This window comes from Pipistrellus hanaki (genome assembly GCF_964339955.1).
Source record: "Pipistrellus hanaki genome assembly, chromosome: 7".
Lineage (NCBI taxonomy): Eukaryota > Metazoa > Chordata > Mammalia > Chiroptera > Vespertilionidae > Pipistrellus > Pipistrellus hanaki.
In genome coordinates this window covers 87,190,578-87,210,676 of record NC_140509.1, presented here as the reverse complement: position 1 = coordinate 87,210,676, position 20,099 = coordinate 87,190,578, and positions in this window count along the sequence as shown.

Below are 20,099 nucleotides of genomic sequence, written 5' to 3'. Positions count from 1 at the left end.
ATAGCCATCACATTTCTATTTTCCAACAGGAAAATTTCGTGAGGAGCTGTGGCCCCCGATAAGGTGATGCAGATGTAACACTTGTGCTCACACTTCAGGGAAAACCACCAGTAACGATCCCCAGGGAAGAGGGAGCAACGCTGAGGAGGGACGGTGGGACAGGTGACCGCTGCAGCACATTGGAAGGAATATCGGAGTGCAGATATGGATTCAACAGGAAAACGGGGAGGGGTCCACGCAGAGGGAAGAGCCAGGAGTGAGGCGGGGTGTGAGAGCTCATGCAAATTCTGGGGTGCTGCAGCTGCAATCAGCTTCCGTGTCAGTGAGGCTGAGTGGTTCTTTAAACGCTGCCCTGGTCCAGGCACCGAGTGAGGCGATCTGGAAATTTGCATTTTTATCAGACAACTCCTGGGATTCTTACAGATAATTAAGAAACCTGGTTCTAAAAAGACTAGGTCATGTGCCCACAGTGGATAAAAGAAGTAGGAAGGGAAGCAGGAATTGGCTTGTGAATGGCCCTTAGCGCCTCTCTGGCCCTCTTTCAGATGGCAATAGGGTGCCATCCATGTCTTTTAAGAAGGACGTGTTCACAGAGAAGTTATCCTTAGAAAAAAGTACTCACGTGAATGCAGAGAATGAACTGGAACTTGCGGCCTCCGTGAGGATGGGCTCGGCAGCTCAGGTGGAAGTGGTTTAGCGCTGGTTTTAGCGCAGCCGCGATGGGAGTGGGCAGGAGGTCATATCCTCAGGCGGAGGCAGGAATAGGTGTGGCTGGTTCCACTGCAGGAAACACATTAAAGATGGAGCAGTGAGGAGCTGAGGTGACACCACATTGTATTCGTTAGCGTGACCGTGTCCAGGGGCTGACACAGAAAACATCCCGACGCGTCTGCACTGGTCATCCAGAAATTCCTTGCTTTCTGTTCAATCCAAGAGAAGCCCTCGGCGATTATTCCCTGGAATGATGGCCAAGACAGTCATTGTATGTATCAAGTTTGACATTCACACACAACCCTCCCCATCTCAGTCAACCATCCTTTAACATTCTAATTAAAGACGGTTTACTGCAGGGCATTTAGGATCTGTACCAGGCTAACATGCTTCATTTCCAAAAGGAAGAATAGCTACCTGCTTTACCAATACTCTGGGAAATGATTGCCCGGGAAATTGTCTGGGACTAAACAGAATGTCTAAGTGCCAGGGAATGTCTAATATTTCGAGGATTTCTAGAATTAGAAAAACTGTCTGTACTCTGGACCAATCATCCTGCCACGAGACTCATTCTCTCTCCCTCCCTTTTTATAAAATTGGAATTTTAGAAGATGCCTGACTAAGGCGAACAGGTGTGTGGATGTAGAGAGGGCACTGGCCACCACCCAGGATTGCCTTTCCCAGCCTTCCTGGGATGCTGTGGTCATAAAACAACAACAGACCAACTGGAACAGAGCGGAAATGGCATATGACAATTGCATGACACATTCTTAGGAGAGGCGGACCCGTGTCCTTCATTCCCTCTTCCTGAGCGGTGTGAGGCGTGGAGCAGCCAGGTGGGGACAGAGCAGGAAGCCTGTGCTGATGGACGGATGGAGGTGCCTCGTGTCCCAGAACCTTTTCTGTGAGAGAGAGACTAGCTCTCTCAGGCTAACCACTGTCTTTCAGGCAGTCCTTTTCGCACAAACTCAAGACCCTAATGCAACTTCCCAGAAAAACACAGTAAGAAATAACAGGATATGAATAAGAAATATTTACAACAGCATTAGCATAACAGCAAAAACAGGGGGGAGGACTCAGTCAAATAATAAGAAACTATTTTAAAAGTTGATGGTTGAGATTTTGAATTTTTTAAAAAATATATTTTATTGATTTTTTACAGAGAATAAGGGAGAGAGATAGAGAGTTAGAAGCATAGATCAGCTGCCTCCTATACACCCCCTACTGGGGATGTGCCTGCAACCAAGGTACATGCCCTTGACCGGAATCAAACCTGGGACCCTTCAGTCTGCAGGCCGATGCTCTATCCACTGAGCCAAACCGGTTTCGGCTTGAATTTTGAAAAAAAAATAATAACATAAATGCTCAACATAAGATAAGTAAAAATCCAAATAAAGCTAAATATTCATTAGGATCTTTACCTTCTAGAAGAATCACACACACATTGTACACATGATTTATGTGATTGGAAGATAATGAAATATAACGAGGACGAGGGCATGATAGGATGTGAGATCTGTTGATCTCCCCATTCGTTATTCTTCCTGTTTTCTACATTTCCCGGATGAACTGGATTTGTGTTCAGCCAGCGCTGCAGGACCCACCTTCAGACAACAGGAAGTCTCGTGTCACTCATGGCACAGGCCCCGCTTCCGGGAGTGCTTTAAACGGAGCTCCTTCCCGTGCGCTTCCTGCTGCTTCTGCTTTTCCGCTGTGTGTTTTGGGGCGATCGCCCTTTCCTTTCAGGTTAGATGTCTTCCGGCCTTGCTTGGTCTGTGACATTAGCCAAGAAGTTGAAATTATTCCTAGAAACCTAGGAGTCTGTTGGGTGTGTGTTCAAGGGGATGAGCTGCATATGGGGCGCTTTCGCCCACCCCGTCAGGCGCAGGGGGACCGGATGTGAGGGTGGGAGGCCCCCTGCGGCTGGGAAGTCTCTCTCCTGGGAAGCAGCGCCGTGGGGGGTGTCGGGCAGCCACCTCTCCACCCACAGACGCAAGGCCTCCGCATCGCTCGGGCTGGCTCACGTGCCACCTGCTACCTCAGACCTTTGTGAACACCTCAGTCCACAGGGCCCTCCTGCCTCTGACTTCTTGTTGTAACTATGATGTGTCTTTAATGTGGTATTCCCTCTGCCAATACTTTTGTTAATGTTCACTGCATGCACAACATATTCTAAACCAGATTTTAAACTCCCTAATATTCGCGGCTGCATATTTTAAGTCACACAGAATGTAGGACACAATAGGAATTTCAAATGTGTGCTCACATTTTGACGAGGGAAGGAACTCACCTGTTATAACAGATAATTGAGACTGAAGTTTAAGTCTCAACAAAAATATGAGCCTTTACATCAAGAAGCTTTGGAGACCTGGAGACCGGAGACCTTGAGCAGTGCCAGCATGCTAAGGCATTTCTGATGGTGGCGCTCCTGCCTGCTCCAGCTTCTCAACGTGCCCTCTCCGCGTCTGTAACGGGAGGTGGGGGGCACGGTGTTCTCCCCGGGCGATCTGAAGCGGAAAAAACACCTCGTATAAAACCTGCCTTTCTGACCTCTCATAAAAGGCTGCAAGTTCATCTGAGCTCCCGAGCCCCTGCTGTGAGCGCCACTCAGTGCTGGCGAGAAAAGAAAGCCGGGGAAACTGTTGGAAAAAGTCTAACAGCTGCTCCAGGAGAAAAATAGGAGTTAGAGCCCGGGAGGATGACTCACTCTGGACCTTCTGTTCCGTATTAGCAATCAGAACGGGAAGCAGATCTCAGCGTTCGTAAGCGAGCCGAGTGTCTCTCTGTGATTGTGATGAGAATTGCTCTCCGAGAGTCTTAATTGCTCTGCATAGGACTGAATATACAGCCGCATGATGTGATACTTGAAATGTTATGCACATAGGCTTAATTTGCGGGATGTTGAGATCTCACTGAACTAAGTCGTGTGCACGGGAGTGTAAAACAAACACGCAATCTTCAGGCAGTGCGTTAATAATCGTGGGCAATATTCTACCCGCCACTGAGTGGCGAGTTGGCTATAATTAATATTTATGATCCTCTATAACTAAAATTTCATTTCCCTTTATTTTTGTCTGGGCTCTGTAATTTTGAAATGATACCATCCTAATAACTCTTCCTCTGCTAGTTGACATTCTGCGTGCATGTGTGAATGCTCTTCAAATCTGCATCTCACCCCGGTGTTTTGACTGTCAGTTTGGGTGTGAAATGCCTCACTTTTTCACATAGAAGATAGGATAAAGAGTGTTAAAATAGAACTTAATGAATAACTGCAAACATGAGATATACAAAAGTATACTTCCAAAATAGAGTATTTAAAAAAGAAAAATCTAGAAGAGATATAAAATCACCTAACACACATAATGAATTTAAACCAAGGTAAACATTGGAAAAGAAAAATTCAAATAACAATATCCTCACGGCTCACACACCCACTGAGAGAGGCCTGGCCACAAGGGCGGCTGGAGTAGCACACTGAGGAAGCATGGAACTTTTTATGGAAAGTTTTCAAGGGATGTAGCATGATGGCCCTGGAAGGGAATCTTCTACAGAAGTAATTTATGGGCAAAGGCTGTCAGGGAGCAGGACTGAAAACCGAAACTTATTATGTTCTTCATCTGACAGCTGTCAGAGGAGAGAGGGCTTGGAGGGCTGGCTGAAAAGGGAGAATGAATTAAGAAAAAAAACAAGCCACTCATAGAACAGACAACAGGATGTGAATGCCGGAGGGAAGAGGGCTGGGGAAGGCAGGAGCGGGGAAAGAGGGGGGAAAGGTGACTGAAGGACAGTTAACTTTGGGTGATGAACACACAATACAATACACAGCTGATGAATTGTAGAATTGTGCACCTGAAACCTGTATAATTTTATTAACCAAGGTCACCCCAATAATGTCCATAGGAATAAAAAATGTCTAAAAATCAGTTTATTGTGTTCTTCAAGTTGGTGCTTCTGCTTCACATCTAATGAATGAAAACAACACAACATTGCTTTGTACGATTGAGGTCTTTCATATGTAAATAGAAGAACAGTGGGAACAAAACTTTAAAAAGCAGGTTATTGTTGTGTTGAGCATTGCTTCTTCTGAAAGTAAACGTTGGATCAGCCTTAGCCACATTTTGAGTAAACCCCACTTTATAGCTGGACTTCTATCAGAAGCAGTTCATGGAAAGCATAAAAGAATATTCCCAAAAGATTAGCTATCCAGTATTCCCAGGGTGCACCTCAGAGATATCTCACCACCCTCTATGGAGATGTAGATCATCGGATGGACAGAAAAGGGAATGCTGGGTTACAATCAACATAAGCACATACACGATGACTATCTGAGTCCTCAAAAAGTGTGCTGATATTCATTGGCTTTAAATCTCTGAAGATGGACACAAATTGGTCTGTTTCAGCTGCTTCGGAATCAATGTGGGGCACGTGAAAGCAGCCATGCCGGAAAGGCTGTGTGCCATAGAGCCCAGCTGCCTGGCATTGTGGGAGAGGGCAGCTATGGGGGCAGTAAAACCGTCAGCGGCTGCCAGAGGTGTGAGCGAAGGAGGGATGAACAGACAAAGCTCAGTGAGCCTCTGAGCCAGTGGAACTCATCCGTACGGGTGACAATGGTGGCTGCTGCGACCTCACAGCAAGGGTTCAGTCTGGAGAAGGGGCCACGTGCAAAGGAATATACCAGATAAGAAATATAAATTTGGAAGGCATTAGGGGAACCAGGCAGAGGCCCTTCTCTAGTGGATGGCTCTCTCAATGTCCAGACCCATAGCTTTTTATGTACAGTACTAGAATCCACATTTGCCCTTTAGCAAAGCAGACAGATGTCAATGGTAGTAAGGTCTGGTGAACAATAACGGATTGTCAGGTTAGGGGACTGCCTTCAGCCAGTCAGCCAGCAGCAGGTAATAGAACACTGATTCTCAGCCCTGGCTGAATATCGAAGTCCATCAGCCTTCTGAGGACCTCTTGCATTTATATGTTAACTACTTTTTGGTATTTGCCTCCAGCAGGTGGGTACACGCCCTTATGCATTTATCCAAACCCTAGAATGGACCACACTGAGAGAGAACTCTCATGCAGACTGTGGACCCTGGATGATGACGGTGTGTCTGTGTGGGTTCATCAGTTGTAACATATGTGCTCTCGGGTGGGGGATGATGGTAAGGGCAGGGGGCATGTGGGAAATCTCTGTACCTTTCCTTCAATTTTGTCCTGAAATCTATTTAAATGTTAATTGGGGGCGTGGTGCTATGACTCTGTCCATGCCCCCTTAGACTTCCCTCAGGCCAGTCCCTCTGTGATACCTTCACATCAGGGCCCATAGACTACGCCCCTCTTAGCAGACTATCTCTTCCTGTTGACAATGAAAATGTTCTTTATTTCCCAAAACCACGTATCAGAATTGTAAGTCTTTAGTTTATTATTTGGATTGCAGACCTCTTATATGCTCTCCGTAGTGTTTAGCTTGCCTTTATCCTCTTAGAAGTGACATTTTTATACATCTTGGCTTTTCAATTTTTTTTCTACATCCTCTCCTCACTAATTCTTTGACTTAGACTCATTTGAAAAAAATATTTTTTAAAGAACTCACCATTTTTAAACCAGCCAATCTGTCACTCATCTGTAAGCGTTTTTGTTCTCTTTTTCTTGGAATAAGGGGAAGTCTTCCTTCAGTCTTCACAGCTTACTCCTTTACACCCAAACAGCTCCGCTTCCTGCTGCCTCATCTTGTAGCACGGCCCTGTCTTTGACCCTGTAACCCAGACTAAAAAGGTAATAGTCATCACCAATCATCTCATCCTCTTTCTCAGCTGTCATATCTGAAATCATCATTCCTCATAAAAATATTTCAGAATTATCTCTTTTCTAACAAATCAGCATCCCCAATTACTAACTGCCTTTTCATCATATCTTACCTGAATGATTTCAGTGACTTTTCACAACAATCTCTTTGGTTTTAGTTTTTGCTTTTTCTCTGACCATTCGTCTACTCTATTCACAGTTTATTTTATAAAACCGAGCCTGGCCATGAAAGCGCTCGACTTAAAATACCACCGATGGAGCTCAGCATGAGGTTTGTCCTTGTCCTGCTGCCATGTTCTTCCATGGAGTATTTCTCACCACTCTGTCCCTGGACAACCTCCACAGGCATGCTGTGGATCATGCCCTGAACTTGGCATATAAATCAATAAAATAGAGAGAGAGGAAGGGGAAGGGAGAGGAACATTAATGATGAGAGAGAATCATCGGTCGGCTGCCTCCTGGATGCCCCCCACTGGGGGCTGAGCCTGCGACCGGGCATGTGCCCTGACCGGGAAATGAACCCGCTACTTCTTGGTTCCTGGGTCAACACTCAGCGGCAAAGCCACACCAGCTGGGCAATGCCTTTTTATGTTGCTCCCTCTCTTCTTTCCTTTGTAAATACCTGCTGGTCCCTCAGCTGTTAGTCAAATCCTACTCACTGTCACCAGCTCAGTCAATGCAGATCCTCTGGGAAGTTACCCACAACTCAGCGGCTCTTCCTTTCCCGGCGCCCCAGAGCACGCCTCCCTCTATGACGGCGCCACCTCCTTGCATTGAAAGTTTCTCCTTCCACCTCTCCTGTGAGTCCCGAGGTTCACTCCTGGCTATTGTCATTTTCTCGCAGGACAATCGCTGCCCAATCGAGGCAGGGCCATTGAAAGGTGGCTGAAAGGATGCGGGTGATGACTAACGAGTGCAAGGGCAGAGATGCGGGAGCAGAGCACTGTGGGCCAGGCTGTGCAGGCTCACGTTACTGTAAGCAGCGGGGGCACTGCGTGTCTCTGAGCAGAAAAATAGCCGTTACTGTGCCGCTCTTATAGCACATGGTTGACGGAGTGGAAGAGAGAGATTTGGAGAACAGAAAGCCACCTTGGCAGATGTACATCAGCAACATGTTTCATTGTATGTTTTTCACGTTGACATGATTGCAGGTGTCCCTGTTCCCCCACCCACTGTGTATCTCCACCCACCCAGCCGGAGCTACCATCCGTGTCCATGGGGTATGCATATGCAAGAGGAAAAACAGATTTTGAAGAAAATGCTTTTGTAAAACGCATGTGTTTCAATGGCGGAATGACTAACGGGCTCGCCCAGGTAACCTCTATGGTCTGGATCATGCTGTTACTGTGCTCACACAGCTGGATAGATACGTGGTTAGAACACTGGCTCCACCCTGTGCATTTTGGAGTCTGGAGTTTGCCCCTGCCCATGCTGAGCACTGGGAACCGATGAGGAAAGCGTGGGTACTGCGATGGGTGCTTTTACCAGGAACCTCCCCGGGATGCCCGGAGGGTGGCTCCCAGCTCGGCTGTTCTGTGAGGGCTTCAGGAAGAGGCCAGCCTTCACCCAGGGGGGGCACTCTGACCTGCGGAGGGCCCGGAGGGGCAAAGGCAGGAGGACAAGCTTGCTGTCCGTGCTGGAGCGGGGCGTCCGCCGGCTCCTGCCCTTGGCCCTCAGGCCCTCAGGCTCCTGCTGCCCTGTCCGCCGGCCCCCGGGGCTCGGCCCCTCAGGACCCGCCTGGAACTGGACCGGCAGCGCTGGGACTCCTCCGCCCCCATCGGGGTCAGCCAGGCCGGCAGAGCCACCGGGCCTGTGGGTCCCACACGTCCCATGGGCCCTGCCCTCTGGAGAGCCGGGAGCCTGCAGGCCCAGCCTCAGGAGTGCCATCGGCGCCCACACAGAAGACAGCGAGTCTGGCGCCTCCCGGAGGAGCCGGGCCCCTGGCTCCTTCAGTGACAGCTCCCTCCCGTCCCAAAGCCCCACAGTGAAGTCCCAAGCAGCACCTGCCACAGCCCCAGGCGAGCGGTCTGTCCGAGGGGTCTGCTGGGGGGGGTGAGGGGGGGAACTGCCCAGCAGCAGCTCCCTGCTGGGCGGTGGCCTCTCTGAGGGCCCCACTCCCCAAACCAGTGCTTTCTGGAAGATGCTGGCGTGGCCTCTTCCCTCAAAGTGTGCGCACTGCTCTTCCCGGGCTCCGCTGGAGTCTGCACGGCCGCCATGTGCGGTGGAGGTCTGAGGCGGCTCGCACGGAGCAGGTGCTCCTGTCTCTGCTCCTGGAACCGCCGTCTTTGTCCTCACGCCGCGCTGAATGGAAACATCAGATACTGGCACTTCCATCGCCGGCGCCAGGGGCTGAGTCTGAGGCATGAAGTCACAGGTGTAAAACAGCCGAGAATCATGCAAGGAGATACTGGTGTCGTTAAGATTAAGTGGGATGCCCTGGCCCATGTGGCTCAGTTGGTTGAGCCTTGTCCCATGCACCAAGTGATCGCTGGTTCAAATCCTGCCCAGGCACGTGCCTGGGCTGGAGCTTGGTCCCTGGTAGGGGGTGTGCAGGAGGCAGCCGATCAATGTTTCTCTTCCTTCCCCCACTTCCAAATCAATAAAAACGTATTTTCTAAGTTAAATGGCAGCAATAGCTACAGGAGAACTCTGGTGGGCTTTTCTGGAGATGTCCAGGTGGACGTTTTTCCAGCTGGAGGCAGACAGGGCACTAGGAGAAAGGGATGAGAATAACAAACATCTCAAATGCCCTTGGCGGGAAGGAAAGAGAATTTAACACCTAGAGATGGCGCAGCTTTCTGCCTCTGTCCCGCTCTGCCCGCAGGCCTGTGTGTCAGTGTTTCCTCTGCCGCCTCCCCAGGAGCATCGGCACCCTGCCTGCGGGTGGGCCCCAGAGCTCCACCGCCTGCCCTCAGCGGGTGCTCTGGCCCTCGCCCGGCCGGGCCAAGAAGGCACACACTGCGGGAGGCTGGGGGTGTATTAACCACCAGCAACTGGGGGGACTTCGTATATAAAGAAACCGCTTGAAGGAGCTGGAAACCAAAGGGAAACGGGCCGGAGCACAGTGGGTGCGATGGGCGTCCCGGCCTCCCCAGGGCAGTGGCGCTGCTTGTTGCCCCGTTCATTCGGGGAATGATCACCCGGGAGCGAGCGGGAATGTTGTTTATGTTCATAACGAACAAGAAATGTGGGACAGTTACGACTCTGTCCTGCGGAGTGGGGCTTATTCCAGTAAAATAACTGCTGGGCGGGCTTGTCTCCCTGAACTTTAGTTGAACCTCTGAGAGAGGGGAATTAATTTACATTTCATTACAGGCTGGTGACTCCCTCTGCGCAGCCTAAGCTGGGTCTCGAATGAACCAATCCCGTGGGCACCAATCCTGAGGCTCAGCCCAAACTGTGGATCAATCAGAACCTTCGTCTGCGTCGCTGGGAGGACCGTTCCGCAGGTTGGAATATTTCAGCGTCAATCACGGGGCACACCCCGTCACCAGGACAGAGACGACTGTGACCCAGAGCAGGAGGGTGGACCATGGACTCATTCACCATCTAGCAATCCTTTCATTGAAAAGGAACAGTAAGATCAATTGGGCTTGGTAGCAAACTAATTAAATTATTAGTGACGGCTAGCTCACATTCCAAAAGCAAGCCTTATTATTAAAGCAAGTTTACTTCTCAGTAATTGGAACACAGTATGCATGTGATATTGAGCCCTAATTTTTATAAACAATCTGTTATTATAAACAATTCAGGTATCACCTGGTCCCCCGCCATGTTAGATGTCACAGGAGAGCCGGTGTGCCCATAATCTGAAGGGGAGCTTCCTGAGGAACCGGCTGTGCTTGGGTTTCCTGTAGCTTCTTACATTCCCCTACAGTTCTAGGCTCGGCGTTCATTTACCTCCAAGAATTCTGCAAAGGCGGTTTCACACTCGCAGTGACAGATGGCAGCCACTGATAAGGCAGAGGCTTGCATCCCTAGCATTTCAGGGACAGTGCAGACAAGTGACCCGACAGGACATGTTTCCATGTATCTCTCTCTAAAGGCCCTGGAATTCATTCCTAACCTTGCTTTGAAGGGTTCTAACACGTCTCTTCATGCAAGTTAACTGGGCACTTTTATGTAGATACCTTTGTCTTTTCACAAATGGCCCCAATTCAGAGCGTTTGCCCTCTCACGTATGGAGCTAGAAATTGTATTAAATGCTGAGAGATGGCCACATCAACATACCATTAAAAGGGATGGTTGGCGAATTCAATTTAACTGTGACCATCAGCTTCAGGCACCAAAATGTCAACTCGTTAGCCACCACAATGGTGCCCATGAGACCATGTATGAAAAACGAAGGAATATCAGGGTATCATTTGTGTGACATGCTGCCTTTTCCAAAGATAATCTAACAACACATCTCATCCCATGAGTTAGTCAGTGACCTGATCAGGACCCCCTCCCTTCGAGAGGTGGGATCTGTATCCTTTCTCTCTGGATCCCAGCTTCTGACTTCCTGGAACTAACAGAAGAGGCAGAAGAAGGTGTGTCAGTCCTGAGGCTGTGTCAGCGGGGGTAATGCAACGTCTACCTTGATGTGTGGGAAAACCGATCGGCAGCAGCTGCTCACCATCCCAGCTGCCCGGGGCTGCAGCGCTGGCTGGGCATGCGAGGGTTTGGCCACAGACATGAAAGGAGGATTTACAGACTGAGAAGTCCGCAGAGGCTTCGGAAAGCTGCTCAGCACTAGTCTCAGCAGTGTTACCGGATACAGGATACCTTTACAGAAATCAATTGTCTTTCTGCACATTAGGAATGAACAACACAAAATTAAAATTAATAAAACAATTCTATGTAAAATGACATTAAAAAATAAATTGAAAAAACATCCATACTTGTGTCCTGAAGACTACAAAACATGGATAAATGAAACTGAAGATGTAAATGAATTAAGACATCCTTTGTTCATACATCAAAAGACCTAATAATGTGAAATGGCGTTCTCTCTCAAATTCACCTACAAAATAGGAGATCATAAGCCGTATGTCTTGAGGCGTCAAAATATGTCTTATTTAAAAAGAGTTTTGCTTAAGCCACCTGCTGTTGCATAAGCTTTCAGCAGCCGAGATTCCTAACTATTCACAAATGGCTACCTCTAAATAGTGGAATTAATTAATTCCACCATTCTGGAAGTCCCACTCCCCTTTCTGTTTTAAAGCAAGTTTAATAATCAGTAATTGGAACATAGTATGCATGTGATATTGAACCCTAATTTTTTCACTTATCAAGATATCATAGAAAATTATTAAAAATAGTTTTTCATGTCCATAAATATATAGCAAAATAACAATTTTACGTATTTCATCTTTTGAGTGGATGCTCTATTGATATCTAATTATGGTCCTGACTACTAATAATCATCAATCGTCTTTCTTTTTTAGGCTTTATAAGCAATTAAGCAAACTGTAATAAAATACAGTAAATAAGAAGGGAATCATAGCAATGGCCACTATATTAGTTTGAGGTGGGGATTGGGAGATGCTAAGGTTTTTTTAGAAAAAAAAAAAAAGGAATCATTTATCCAGAATTCTGAAGAATGAGAAGGGGTAAACTTGGCATTTTAGAAGAAGACTATTTTTAGGTGGAATCCAAAGGCCTGAATATAAGAGAGTTCTCACGTTATGGCTGGAAAGAAGTGAACAAAGGGAAGTGGCCAGACACTTGGCTGGAGTGGGAGGAGAGACAAGAGGAAGCTGAACGTGGCGCACACGAATGGACACTGAGAGGAGTATCTGGCTGCCGAGGGTAGCAGTTGGGCAAGTTGCAGGCTGGAGAATGAAACAGGAGCCATCACAGTAAGCTAACGGGAAATAGCACTGCCTTGGCCAGAGTCATTGGCTTAAGTGAGGATGGAGAGGAAGAGACAGGTTCAGAGACGGACAATGACAGCCCATGGGCAGTTGACTGAGAGGAGTCCTAACTGAACCTGAGGCTTTGGTTTGCAAAAAATGGGTTGCAGTTCAGTCACTGGGAGTACGGGGGTGGGGGGTGGACAGATTACAGGTTTGTTCTCTGACATGTATCTGGTACATGTGAGCTATCCAATGTTAGATGACAGAGAGGATTTTCACCAACAAACTTGGCCCTTGAAAAAACAGATTGCTAGTAATTAGGTTTAGGAATCATCAGTAGAAAATTCCCAGTTGACACTGGGGACAGGTTTGAGGTGATGCGAGGAGTGAAGAAGAGGAGAGAACAGTCAGATCTTCATGTGGACACTTACAGGCAGACCCTACATGGAGCGGCCTGGGAGGCTGAAGAGGAGGCCGAAGGCCAGTGAAGCCAACTGGAAGAGCAAAGCATCATGGTAGCCAAGCAGACTTAGAAGAGGAGACTGACCATCGTGGATGCTTCTGGGAGTCAGTACAGTCAGATTGAAAGATGCCCTGTTTGCAGGGGCGTCAAAGAAAACTCATACATGAATGAGAGCACGCAAAACACAGGACCAAATTCCCCATGATGATGCCGCCGCTCTGCATGTGTTGTAATCCCGGGACCTTGCTGGAGAGCCCGGAGGGAACACGCGTGACATCCTTCATGCCCTGCTTTGCGATCACTCACCAGAGGAGAACGTTATGATAATGTACACAGCCGCTCTCTCCGCTGCCAACCGCCCTTTTCATCCATCTTCCATTGTCTGCTCCAACAACATGATGAGCAGTAATATCAGGGCCACCCCCTCCCCTCTCTTTTTAATACCATTAGCGCTCGCTGAACCACATTTAATTAAGGGAATGTATATGGGTGCGCACAGCCTGCTCGGGTCAGGCGCTGGAGCTGAAATTGATTGAGGACCGCGCTTCACACTCATTTCCATTTATGAATGCTCAGTTGCAGACAGACAGTGAAAAGGGTTTAATTTCCCTTTGTGTTGTTTGCACGTCCTTCATAATGTGAGCATTAATTGAACATGCTCCGTATCAGCGTGGAGCAATCAAGCATATCCATTTTTCAGAATTGAAGGTCACGGGTCAATCTGGAGCGCGCTCCCAGCAATCTCGCTGTAGAAATGTGTTTCTGTTTGATCAGCGGTAATAGGAAAGCCCAGAGATCCGGAAAATTAACCCGGGGAGGCGCTGCACCTTCCGCCAGGAAAGCAAACCCCGAAGGTGTGCCTCTCGCTGCCTTGGCATCTTGTTTGGGGGCGAAGGGGGTGTCACCCCCATCTCTCAGACGCCTCTCATTGTGCTCCTGGACACCAGTCCTCTTGTGCCATGAACTCGGTGGCTGGGCCGGGAGATGGTTAGGTAAGATGTAACTCGGCGAGGAGGGGAGGGAAATGGATCCACAAAGTGTCCTCTCCATTCAGCCACTGCCACCGCCGAGCCCGGCGTGAGGCACACGCTGTATGAAATGGATAATGTAATTTTCCAGTGAGCATCTGGGGATGTGCTCACATGAATGAAGATGTCAACCCTTCATTTAAAATGATGGATCCCTAACAGCCTCTTGTCATTGTGTATTTTCCCGATTGATAGCACCCTTATTTGTGGGTTGTTTTTTTTGTGTGTGTGTGTGTTTGTTTGTTTTTTACAACATTGATTGCAGATTGGATCATTTCGCTCATTCTGGAATGTTGGCCTAAGACTTCAGCTTAAAATTAATTCATATGTTCCTGAAGACACACGTTCCTAAAAGCCAAGTCCCCGTGTCTTGACCTAGTGATTCTGTAATAAATATGAGCCCCCCTTGCTGCTCCAGTGAAAAGAACACGCCCGTTTCTCCTGCCTGGAGTAACGTGCTCCACACAGTGAGCTCCCAGGGAGGAGAAAGGCGGAGGGGACCTTCTCTGAGACTCATCTTCTCCTGAGAGAGCATTCTCCAGGCACCTATCCGGGTCTTCATAGCAAATGCAGTGTGCTCACTGCCTCCGAGACATTAAAACATAGGCTGCTCCTTGCATCTTCTTATTTGGAGCCTAGAATTATCAAATCTACCGTCCAAGAGTCTTGTGGAGTCATTGGTATTTTATCTGTAAGCAATATGCAGTCAGTTAACTAGGCAACATACCACTAGAATTTGCATATAATTTTAGGTTGTAAATTTTCATAAAGACCTTACGGAAAAGTTAAAAGAAATAGTGTCTGTTATCACAAAAGCTATTCTGAGTCACATCTTAAATGCATACTTCTCTAGATATCCACTAAAAGGCTCTGTAACTTTATTTCCAAAATATAGGCTAAAAAAAAAAAAAAAAAGCAATTGGATGCTAGGTTATATCACACCAAAAGATAAAGAAATACAAATTTCCCTTTTGAAAGTTTGACTCATATTCATATCTTGAAATCTACTAAATCAGGGCTTTGCAAAAACTATAGCTGTGGGCCAAATCTGGCCCCTGGCCTGCGTTTAAATAAAGATTTATTAGAATACAGCCATGTCCACTCATAGTCACAGGGGGCGCTTCTGCCCTCCAATGGTGGGATGGAACAACGTGACCCAGGCCACTTGCCTTCAAAACCAAAAACATTTCTGTCTCTTTATAGAAAAAGTTTGCTGCCGAATACAAAAATTGTGTCAGATGAGGGTTAAAGGGTATGGAATTTCCAATTTTTCTTTCCGGTATGTTCATCGTTAAATGGCACTGCAGACTAATTCTGAGTGCAGTTCTCTGCCAGTGCCTGGCACGCATATTCTCATGTGATCCTCAGAGTCTCAGAGCTGTGGGGAGATATTTTTAACCTCCACTCTCGTTAAGTAGACTCGGATAGTTTAAAAAGGTTTTCCTGTCACTCAGAGAATAGCAGAGAAATAACATTTTCCAAACATTCGCTGGCATTTTCAGCGGCTACATCCTCAGTTCACAGAAGGAGAGCTGGCTCCAGGAAGTCAGGGTCTCCTGCCGGCTTTGTTTGTTTCCTGTTTGTTTGGGTCCATTTGTTCAGCACCTTTAGCGTCCCTGCGAATCCTGAGATTTTGAAAACAGCATCTGTTTTCAGACGAACCATGATCTCGTTTTAACCTTTATTCTGGGTATAGGGATCGTCAATGTGCAATTTTAAATCAATCGGATATGGTGTTGTTGCCCAGTGTGAGTGTAAACCAAGTTTATATAGTTAAATAGAGGCTGGGTGCACGAATCCATGCATGCGTGGGTCCCTCTGGGTGGCCTGCAGGGATGGGGCCAAAACCCGCAGTCCAACCTGCTCACCCGGCCCCCTGTGCCTGCCAGGGGTTCGTGCCCAATCAGTCCTGATCGAGAGAGGCTCTTGCTGCCTCAGCAGAGTCACCAGCCACGAGTCCTGCTTCTGACACCCTCCCAGGGGAGTGGCGGGCGGAATTGGGCTAAAACTGGCTCTCTGACATTCCCCAAGGAGTCCCAGATTGCGAGAGGGTACAGACCAGGCCGAGGGACCCCACTGGTGCATGATCAGGCCAGAGAGAGACTGTGGGAAGGCTCAAGGGCATATCTGGCCCATCTCGCTCGGTCCTGATTGACTGGACCCCAGCAACAAGCTAACCCATGGCTTGGAACATCTGCCCCCTGGTGATCAATGCACATCATAGCAACTGGTCGACCAGTGGACTGTCTGCCCTCTGTTGGTCAGTGTGTATCATAGTGAGTAGTTGAGCAGCCTTAGCATATCATTAGCATATTACGCTTTGATTGGTTGTCCCTTGCCCAGAAAAAACAAAAAAACAAAACAACAAAAAAAAACAAGCACATTAGACACTGAAGCTGTGATGGAGCGCAGGCTCCTGGAATTTTCTCATTCGGGCCCAGATTTTGGAGCGCATGGGAGAGCGAGCCATCATCTCACTTGCACAGCGAGCGAGTGGTTTCCTGGGTTTTGAAGGCTTAGCTCTGTGTGTTTGATTGAATTACTGTCAGATATTTTGAAGATTCTTTACTTTCATTTAATTTCCCAAGATGGAATCACTTCTGTATAGCTGCCGAGGCTCAGGCATGGATCTGTTTCTCATAACTGCTTAAATATAGCACAGGGAGCACAACGGGCTGCACGGAGTCCACCCAGCAAAGCTCCTTGCTCAGAGGATGTGATAATGAACATCGGAGGGTCCACAACACAGCCAAATAGCCTTAGTTTGTTCCAATAAAAAAGTAACAAACAAAAATTATCTGTAATTAATTTTCAAATTTAGATTGCATTATGCTGAGTGAAATAAGCCAGGCAGAGAAGGATAAATACCACATGATCTCACTTATTTATGGAGTATAATGAACAACATAAACTGATGAACAAAAATAGATCCAGAGACAGAGAAACGTCGATCAGACCATTAAACCTCAGAGGCAAGTTAGGGGAGGGTGGGGGCAAGAGGGAGAGATCAACCAAAGGACTTGTATGCGTGCATTTAAACCTAACCAATGGGCACAGACAACAGGGGGTGAGGGCATGGGGGGGGGGTAAAGGGTGGTAATGGGGGAATAAGGTATATGTAACACCTTAATCAATAAATAAATTTTTAAAAATTTTGATTTCTCTCAACATTAAAAAAAAATCTCTGAACTTTAATTTGCTTATGATGCTTAATTAAACAGAAAGTGTTTAATTGATATAAGCAAAGTTTCAATGTCCATTAAGAAAATAATAAATTTTAAAGGAAAGAATATTCTAAAACATAAAGCTACAATATATGTATATAAACATATATAATATATGTATAATGTTTATTACTAAGAATGTTGAGTATAATAACAAATGAGTGGAAAACACACAAATTTTGTTCAAGAAGTCAATGAAAGACTAAATTTTGTTTGTTCTCAACTGAGTATGGTATATTGCATTGAAAATTAATGAACTAATGGGAAATGCTTTTAACATGGATGAAGCACACACTTCTAATAGTGACAGAAAATTCAAGATAAAAAAATACACAAAGCTGATCTGCATCCAATTGAAACATTAAAACTCTCATATTCCTCAAGGTTACCTACATACATAGTGAGAGTAGAAATACACGTCAGTAGGTAATAAGGCCTACATTTAGGGCCTGGCTCCCCCACCTCAAGGAGAAAGAGCCCATCCTGGATAAGCACATGGGTGTTTTCGACTCTGTTGGGAATGTTTTAGCGCTTAATTTGAAGACTGACTGGGTCAATTTCATGTTGTTTTTTTAATATAATTGAATGCTTTATTTTATAAGTTATTTGATAAATTATTTATTTATTTTAATAAATTAAGAACACAAACCCCCATTAATCATAGTTTCCTCATATTTGAGAGAAATGTTGCCAAAAGAAAAGCAGACAACTAGCTTCCAGACGGCTGGGCCTTCCTGGTGATCAGACATGTTGGCTATCAGCTCATCGGAAATATTATTTAATCAGTGAGATAGTTAAACATTTGTATTTGCCATTTTAACTTCCTCATAAAATCACCATATAAAGGTTCAGATAGTTGTGTTTTTGTTGTGCAAAATTGAGTGAAATAATTTAAATGAACTACAAAGCAATTGAAGTTTCATTTACAATAAAAAGAAAGTTCAAAAGTCATTTCTCAACCCAAATCCTTCCACATTTATTGTAACTGGTGTTTAAATACGTTTTAGAGAGCCAAAAAGAAGATTGGAATTTATTAGCATTAAGATTTCATAGACTAATTAAATCTTTTTATTCTTTGTATTGTCTATATTAACTCAGTGAGAATGAGTCATTATGTTCATGCTAATCAGAAACTTTAATTGGGAATTATAAATGTCTCTGACAATGAACAATTATTTCACAAATGTAGTCAGTCGGTTTAGTACTCAACGTATTTTATACTGTAAAGTCCAGTAGATAATATTTAAAAGTTTGCTTGGTGATATCAGTTTTGAGAACCAGTGAACCATCAATCATCATATACAACTTTTACTTCAAAAACCACCAAAACAATCAGGAAAGTATTAGTAGCTGCCAGCAAAAATAAAAACTTGAGATAAGTTATTTCAGAATTGTTCTACCTTTGCACAGGGAAACAGGTAAGACACGAAGAACAAGCAGCAAGAACAATCCAGAAAAGACATGTTCAGCCAATTAGGAAACAGAGAAAACAGATTACAAATTATATGAAAGGACCATCAAAAGCAACGAAGGCCATCAAAACTGGGTACCAGAACACATGAGCCACAAGCCACAGTATTGGGACCGAGAAGAACTGGGAAAAGTGAGGGAGCCTAGTAGTGGCAGATGGCAGAAGTTTCCAGAAAAGGTACACTTTAAAAACAAGAGAAAGGTGAGGTGCAAGGTCTCCGAACAAGCACATAAGGCTCTGTGCCCCTCTGAGGTGAGAGATTTACGTTCCCTCCACATGTGAGGATGTGGTGAGAAGACGGCTATCTGCAGGCCAGGAGCAGCACCCTCACCAGCATGGGACCTGCCAGTGCCTTGGTTGTGAACACCTCATATTTAAACCACTAAGTTTGCCAAAGCTGAAAACTTCTTACAGACGACTGAAGGTAAGAAATAAAGCAAACTTTTCACCAGAAATTATACAAGCCAGAAGAAAATGTCATGACATCTTTAAAGAGCTAAAAGAAAAAACAGAATTGTCAATGCAGAATTATATACCTAGCTAATGGCATTTCAGAAATAAATATGAGTAAAGACTATTTCAGACAAACAACACCAGGGAGAATCCATTAGAAGACACCTTAAAGAAATATCTTGAGGCCAAAGGAGTACAATACCTACAGAGAGAGAGAGAGAGAGAGAGAGAGAGAGAGAGAGAGAGAGAGAGAGAGAGAGAGAGAGAGAGAGATGATTCCTAGGAATGGTTAAATGTGAAGGTGTGTTTTTTTAAAAAAAAGTAAATTTCTATTGTTTTATCTTATTTATTTATTTATTTTATTTTTAGTTAATCCTTACCCGAGGATATTTTTCCATTGATTTTTTTTTTTTTAGAGAGTGGGAGAGGGAGAGACAGAGAGAGAGAAAAAACTTCGATGTGAGGGACACATTGATTGGTTGACTCCTGCATGTACCCTGACCAGAGCCAGTGATTGAATCTGCATACTAGGCAGGTGCCTTGTCTGGAATCAAACCTGGGACCCTTCAGTCTGTAGGCCAATGCTCTATCCACTGAGCCAAACTGGCTAGGGCTAAATGAAGAGACTCTTGTCTTTCATGGCTATGGAAAATTATTGACTGTCAGAACCAACATTGACAGCAATAAAAGTTATTTTATGGTCAGTAACATAAATAATAGTAAAATTATTATAACAATAACAAAAAAAGATGGAAGGGAAAAAAAAACTCTTTCATTGTAAGATAAAAACATGTGCCTCTACATCTGAATATAAAATGTGGTTAAACTTTTATACTCCAACCTGAACACAAATATTAAAATTAAAAAGCACAGATTTCCAGACAACTAAAAAGTGAGCCCATAGGAGAGACAAAATGAATTCTTAACAATAGTCACCGTATTTGGTGAAGTGATGATAACAACGTGAAAGAATGAATGTGGAGACTGAGAAAGAATAGACTCTCTCGCTGGGCAGGCACAGAAGCAGCAAAGGGTAACGTTTATAAGATAACCTCCTACTCCATTTTTGAGCTTTCCATTTAGACTGTGAGCACCTGCTCTGTTTACATT